The following is a 7,406-nucleotide window of genomic DNA, read 5'->3' on the forward strand; positions in this document are numbered from 1 at the left end:
AGAGAGAGAGAGAGAGAGAGAGAGAGAGAGAGAGAGAGAGAGAGAGAGACCTGAGGAAGCCCTGAGAGAGAGAGAGAGAGACCTGAGGAAGCCCTGAGAGAGAGAGAGACCTGAGGAAGCCCTGAGAGAGAGAGAGAGAGACCTGAGGAAGCCCTGAGAGAGAGAGAGACCTGAGGAAGCCCTGAGAGAGAGAGAGACCTGAGGAAGCCCTGAGAGAGAGAGAGAGACCTGAGGAAGCCCTGAGGAAGAGAGAGAGAGACCTGAGGAAGCCCTGAGAGAGAGAGACCTGAGAAGCCCTGAGAGAGAGGAAGCCCTGAGGAAGCCCTGAGAGAGAGAGAGAGAGGAAGAGAGAGAGAGAGAGAGAAGAGAGAGAGAGAGACCTGAGGAAGCCCTGAGAGAGAGAGAGACCTGAGGAAGCCCTGAGAGAGAGAGAGACCTGAGGAAGCCCTGAGAGGAAGAGAGAGAGAGAGACCTGAGGAAGCCCTGAGAGAGAGACCTGAGAGCCCTGAGAGAGAGAGACCTGAGGAAGAGAGAGAGAGACCTGAGGAAGCCCTGAGGAAGCCCTGAAGCCCTGAGAGAGAGAGAGAGAGACCTGAGGAAGCCCTGAGAGAGAGAGAGAGAGACCTGAGGAAGCCCTGAGAGAGAGAGAGAGAGACCTGAGGAAGCCCTGAGAGAGAGAGAGAGAGACCTGAGGAAGAGAGAGAGAGAGACCTGAGGAAGCCCTGAGAGAGAGAGAGAGACCTGAGGAAGCCCTGAGAGAGAGAGAGACCTGAGGAAGCCCTGAGAGAGAGAGAGGAAGAGAGAGAGAGAGAGAGAGAGAGAGAGAGAGAGAGAGAGAGAGAGAGAGAGAGAGAGAGAGAGAGACATGAGAAAAAAATTGAGGGAGAGCAAAGAGAAAGGTACTGGAGCACTTGTTCTTGCACATCTGGTGATTACGGTTGAAAACATCAGGTTTGACATGAGCTTAAATGTAAATGTAGCTGGAACCATGGAAACATGGCGTGGTGGAGGAACCATCCCCTCCCTTTACACAAATTACTTTCACAGTGTTGTCCCTGTGAAAGGAAACCTAAGCCCTCTGCACACCAAAATAAATCACTTCACATACTGGCACTGGAGATGAGTTAAAACACATTTTGTCCTAGTTGCACGTGTGTGTGGGAGGGAGTGGTGTGAGTATGTATGCACGAGTGTGTGTAGTCCCGTGTAGCTCAGTTGGTAGAGCATGGCGCTTGCAGTGCCAGTGTTGTGGGTTCGATTCCCAAGGGGGACCAGTACAAAGAAAGTATTCAAATGTATGCACTACTGTGAGTTGCTCTGGATGGGCCCCATCTTAACAGACCTATGAGAGGTCACAGACAACATGGTGGCGGTTCTAGCTTGTATAGCTCCCTGGGCAAACCCCACCTTCAGCCTCCTGCCAACAGCAAAAAACTAACTATTTTTATTCAGACATTTGGAACAACACAAACAAATAATCATAAACTATGTGCACAAACACACCTGAAGAATCCTGCTGGGGAGAAGTTGAAGCAAATGGGTCTTCATCCTCATCCTCAGACAATATTTGTGAAGACACCTGTGTGGCTGAGGAGGTGGATGGTTCCTCATCCTGAGGCTCCGAGATCATTTCTGAAGAGGTCTGTGTGGCTGAGGAGGTAGATGGTTCCTCATCCTGAGGCTCCGAGATCATTTCTGAAGAGGTCTGTATGGCTGAGGAGGTAGATGGTTCCTCATCCTGAGGCTCCGAGATCATTTCTGAAGAGGTCTGTGTGGCTGAGGAGGTAGATGGTTCCTCATCCTGAGGCTCCGAGATCATTTCTGAAGAGGTCTGTATGGCTGAGGAGGTAGATGGCTCCTCATCCTGGCCAGTACCAGAGGCTGCTCCAAAATAATTCAGAAGTTCCCCTGAATTTGCATTGAAATACAGTATATGAGTCTAACACCCTAAATTCATTTGTTGTACTATTAAATATAATAATAATAATAATATGCCATTTAGCAGACGCTTTTATCCAAAGCGACTTACAGTCATGTGTGCATACATTCTACGTATGGGTGGTCCCGGGAATCGAACCCACTACCCTGGCGTTACAAGCGCCATGCTCTACCAACTGAGCTACAGAACCATGTCATTATGCACTAATTTATCAAACATTCAGAATAGGAAGCAAGTGAACCATACAGCCTCCTCGGTTACTTCTGAGTGGGAGACCTTCCCAGGCAGTAGCCTGCTTAGCTCACAAACTAGAATCAGGGCACCTACTCCGACAAGGGTCATGATATAATTGACGTGACATGCAAATGAGCAATAGAAAACCGATTGCGCAAATGTCACCATTCTAAATGTTTTTGTCCGGGCTCCCTGTGCCGCCTCTGGCAAGATGCAGCCTGTAACACATACCTGTAAACAAACAGGTGGAGAGGTGACTCAGGGTTTGACAAACAACATGATAAACACACATACCTGTAAACAAACAGGTGGAGAGGTGACTCAGGTTTGACCTGTAAACAAACAGGTGAAGAGGTGACTCAGGGTTTGACAAACAACATGATAAACACACATACCTGTAAACAAACAGGTGGAGAGGTGACTCAGGGTTTGACAAACAACATGATAAACACACATACCTGTAAACAAACAGGTGGAGAGGTGAAGGGTTTGACAAACATGATAAACACACATACCTGTAAACAAACAGGTGGAGAGGTGACTCAGGGTTTGACAAACAACAAACACACATACCTGTAAACAAACAGGTGGAGAGGTGACTCAGGGTTTGACAAACAACATGATAAACACACATACCTGTAAACAAACAGGTGGAGAGGTGACTCAGGGTTTGACAAACAACATGATAAACACACATACCTGTAAACAAACAGGTGGAGAGGTGACTCAGGGTTTGACAAACAACATGATAAACACACATACCTGTAAACAAACAGGTGGAGAGGTGACTCAGGGTTTGACAAACAACATGATAAAACACACATACCTGTAAACAAACAGGTGGAGAGGTGACTCAGGGTTTGACAAACAACATGATAAACACACATACCTGTAAACAAACAGGTGGAGAGGTGACTCAGGGGTTTGACAAACAACATGATAAACACACATACCTGTAAACAAACAGGTGGAGAGGTGACTCAGGGTTTGACAAACAACATGATAAACACACATACCTGTAAACAAACAGGTGGAGAGGTGACTCAGGGTTTGACAAACAACATGATAAACACACATACCTGTAAACAAACAGGTGGAGAGGTGACTCAGGGTTTGACAAACAACATGATAAACACACATACCTGTAAACAAACAGGTGGAGAGATGACTCAGGGTTTGACAAACAACAAACACACATACCTGTAAACAAACAGGTGGAGAGGTGACTCAGGGTTTGACAAACAACATGATAAACACACATACCTGTAAACAAACAGGTGGGAGGTGACTCAGGGTTTGACAAACAACATGATAAACACACATACCTGTAAACAAACAGGTGGAGAGGTGACTCAGGGTTTGACAAACAACAAACACACATACCTGTAAACAAACAGGTGGAGAGGTGACTCAGGGTTTGACAAACAACATGATAAACACACATACCTGTAAACAAACAGGTGGAGAGGTGACTCAGGGTTTGACAAACAACAAACACACATACCTGTAAACAAACAGGTGGAGAGGTGACTCAGGGTTTGACAAACAACATGATAAACACACATACCTGTAAACAAACAGGTGACTCAGGGTTTGACAAAAACAAACACACATACCTGTAAACAAACAGGTGGAGAGGTGACTCAGGGTTTGACAAACAACATGATAAACACACATACCTGTAAACAAACAGGTGGAGAGGTGACTCAGGGTGACAAACAACACACATACCTGTAAACAAACAGGTGGAGAGGTGACTCAGGGTTTGACAAACAACATGATAAACACACATACCTGTAAACAAACAGGTGGAGAGGTGACTCAGGGTTTGACAAACAACATGATAAACACACATACCTGTAAACAAACAGGTGACTCAGGGTTTGACAAACAACATGTTAAACACACATACCTGTAAACAAACAGGTGGAGAGGTGACTCAGGGTTTGACAAACAACATGATAAACACACATACCTGTAAACAAACCTCAGGGTTTGACAAAAACAAACAGGTGGAGAGGTGACTCAGTGGGTTTGACAAACAACATCCTGTATTCCTTAAAACACACATACCTGTAAACAAACAGGTGGAGAGGTGACTCAGGGTTTGACAAACAACATGATAAACACACATACCTGTAAACAAACAGGTGGAGAGGTGACTCAGGGTTTGACAAACAACAAACACACATACCTGTAAACAAACAGGTGGAGAGGTGACTCAGGGTTTGACAAACAACATGATAAACACACATACCTGTAAACAAACAGGTGGAGAGGTGACTCAGGGTTTGACAAACAACAAACACACATACCTGTAAACAAACAGGTGGAGAGGTGACTCAGGGTTTGACAAACAACATGATAAACACACATACCTGTAAACAAACAGGTGGAGAGGTGACTCAGGGTTTGACAAACAACAAACACACATACCTGTAAACAAACAGGTGGAGAGGTGACTCAGGGTTTGACAAACAACATGATAAACACACATACCTGTAAACAAACAGGTGGAGAGGTGACTCAGGGTTTGACAAACAACATGTTAAACACACATACCTGTAAACAAACAGGTGGAGAGGTGACTCAGGGTTTGACAAACAACATGTTAAACACACATACCTGTAAACAAACAGGTGGAGAGGTGACTCAGGGTTTGACAAACAACATGTTAAACACACATACCTGTAAACAAACAGGTGGAGAGGTGACTCAGGGTTTGACAAACAACATGATAAACACACATACCTGTAAACAAACAGGTGGAGAGGTGACTCAGGGTTTGACAAACAAACAGGTGACTCAGGGTTTGACAAACAACAAACACACATACCTGTAAACAAACAGGTGGAGAGGTGACTCAGGGTTTGACAAACAACAAACACACATACCTGTAAACAAACAGGTGGAGAGGTGACTCAGGGTTTGACAAACAACATGATAAACACACATACCTGTAAACAAAACAGGTGACTGTTTGACCTGTAAACAAACAGGTGGAGAGGTGACTCAGGGTTTGACAAACAACATGATAAACACACATACCTGTAAACAAACAGGTGGAGAGGTGACTCAGGGTTTGACAAACAACATGATAAACACACATACCTGTAAACAAACAGGTGGAGAGGTGACTCAGGGTTTGACAAACAACAAACACACATACCTGTAAACAAACAGGTGGAGAGGTGACTCAGGGTTTGACAAACAACATGATAAACACATACAGTTGAAGTTGGAACTTTACATACACCTTACCCAAATGCATTTAAACTCAGTTTTTCACAATTCCTGAAATTTAATCCTCATAAAAATTCCCTGTCTTAAGTCAGTTAGGATCACCACTTTATTTTAAGAATGTGAAATGTCACAATATTAGCAGAGAGAATGATTTATTTCAGCTTTTATTTCTTTCATCACATTCCCAGTGAGTCAGAAGTTTGCATACACTCAGTTAGTATTTGGTAGCATTGCCTTTAAATTGTTTAACTTGGGTCAAACGTTTCAGGTAGCCTTCCCACGATACGTTGGGTGAATTTTGGCCCATTCCTCCTGACAGAGCTGGTGCAACTGAGTCAGGTTTGTAGGCCTCCTTGTTCGCACACACTTTTTCAGTTCTGCCCACAAATTGTCTATAGGATTGAGGTCAGGGCTTTGTGACGGCCACTCCAATACCTTGACTTTGTTGTCCTTAAGCCATTTTGCCACAACTTTGGAACTATGCTTGGGGTCATTGTCCATTTGCCACAACTTTGTTTGGAAGACAACTTCCATTTGTGACCAAGCTTTAACTTGAGATGTTGCTTCAATACATCCAAATAATTTTCCTCCATCATGGATGCCATCTATTTTGTGAAGTGCACCAGTCCCTCCTGTAGCAAAGCACCCCCACAACATGATGCTGCCAGCCCCGTTCTTCACGGTTGGGATGGTGTTCTTCGGCTTGCAAGCCTCCCCCTTTTCCTCTAACCATAATGATGGTCATTATGGCAAAACAGTTCTATTTTTGTTTCATCAGATCAGAGGACATTTCTCCAAAAGAGTACGATCTTCGTCCCCATGTGCAGTTGAAAACCGTAGTCTGGCTTTTTTTATGGCGGTTTTGGAGCAGTGGCTTCTTCCTTGCTGAGCGGCCTTTCAGGTTATGCCGATATAGGACTCATTTTACTGTGGATATAGATACTTTATTACCTGTTTCTTCCAGCATCTTCACAAGGTCCTTTGCTGTTGTTCTGGGATTGATTTGCACATTTCACACCAAAGTACCTTCATCTCAAGGAGACAGATTGCGTCTCCTTCTTGAGCGGTATGACGGCTGCGTGGTCCCATGGTGTTTATTCTCATGTACTATTGTTTGTACAGATGAACGTGGTAGCTTTAGGCGTTTGGAAATTGCTCAAAATGATGAACCAGACTTGTGGAGGTCTACAATTTTTTTTTTCTGAGGACTTGGCTGATTTCTTTTGATTTTCCCATGATGTCAAGCAAAGAGGCACTGAGTTTGAAGGTAGGCCTTGAAATACATCCACAGTTACACCTCCAATTGACTCAAATTATGTCAATTAGCCTATCAGAAGCTTCTAAAGCAATGACATTTTCTGGAATTTTCCAAGCTGTTTAATGGCACAGTCCATTTAATGTATGTAAACTTCTGAACCACTGGAATTGTGAAACAGTGAATTTTAAGTGAAATAATCTGTCTATAAACAATTGAAGGAAAAATGACTTGTGTCATGTACAAAGTAGATGTCCTAACCGACTTGCCAAAACTATAGTTTGTTAGCAAGAAATTTGTGGTGGTTGAAAAACGAGTTTTAATGACATGGTAAACATGGTAAAAAACCAGATATACAGTAGAAAGTGGAGGGGTGACTCAGTGAAAGAGACATGAGAGGAATAAAAGAGGATGAAGAATGAAAGCCAAGGGGTTGAACGATCATTAAACGATCATTGAACGATCATTAAACGATCATTGAACGGTCATTGAACGATCATTGAACGATCATTGAACGATCATTGAACGATCATTGAACGATCATTGAACGGTCATTGAACGATCATTGAACGATCATTGAACGATCATTGAACAGTCATTGAACAGTCATTGAACGATCATTGAACGATCATTGAACGGTCATTGAACGGTCATTGAACGATCATTGAACGATCATTGAACGATCATTGAACGGTCATTGAACGGTCATTGAACGATCATTGAACGATCATTGAA

This window comes from Oncorhynchus gorbuscha, linkage group LG18 (assembly GCF_021184085.1).
Source record: "Oncorhynchus gorbuscha isolate QuinsamMale2020 ecotype Even-year linkage group LG18, OgorEven_v1.0, whole genome shotgun sequence".
Taxonomy (NCBI): domain Eukaryota; kingdom Metazoa; phylum Chordata; class Actinopteri; order Salmoniformes; family Salmonidae; genus Oncorhynchus; species Oncorhynchus gorbuscha.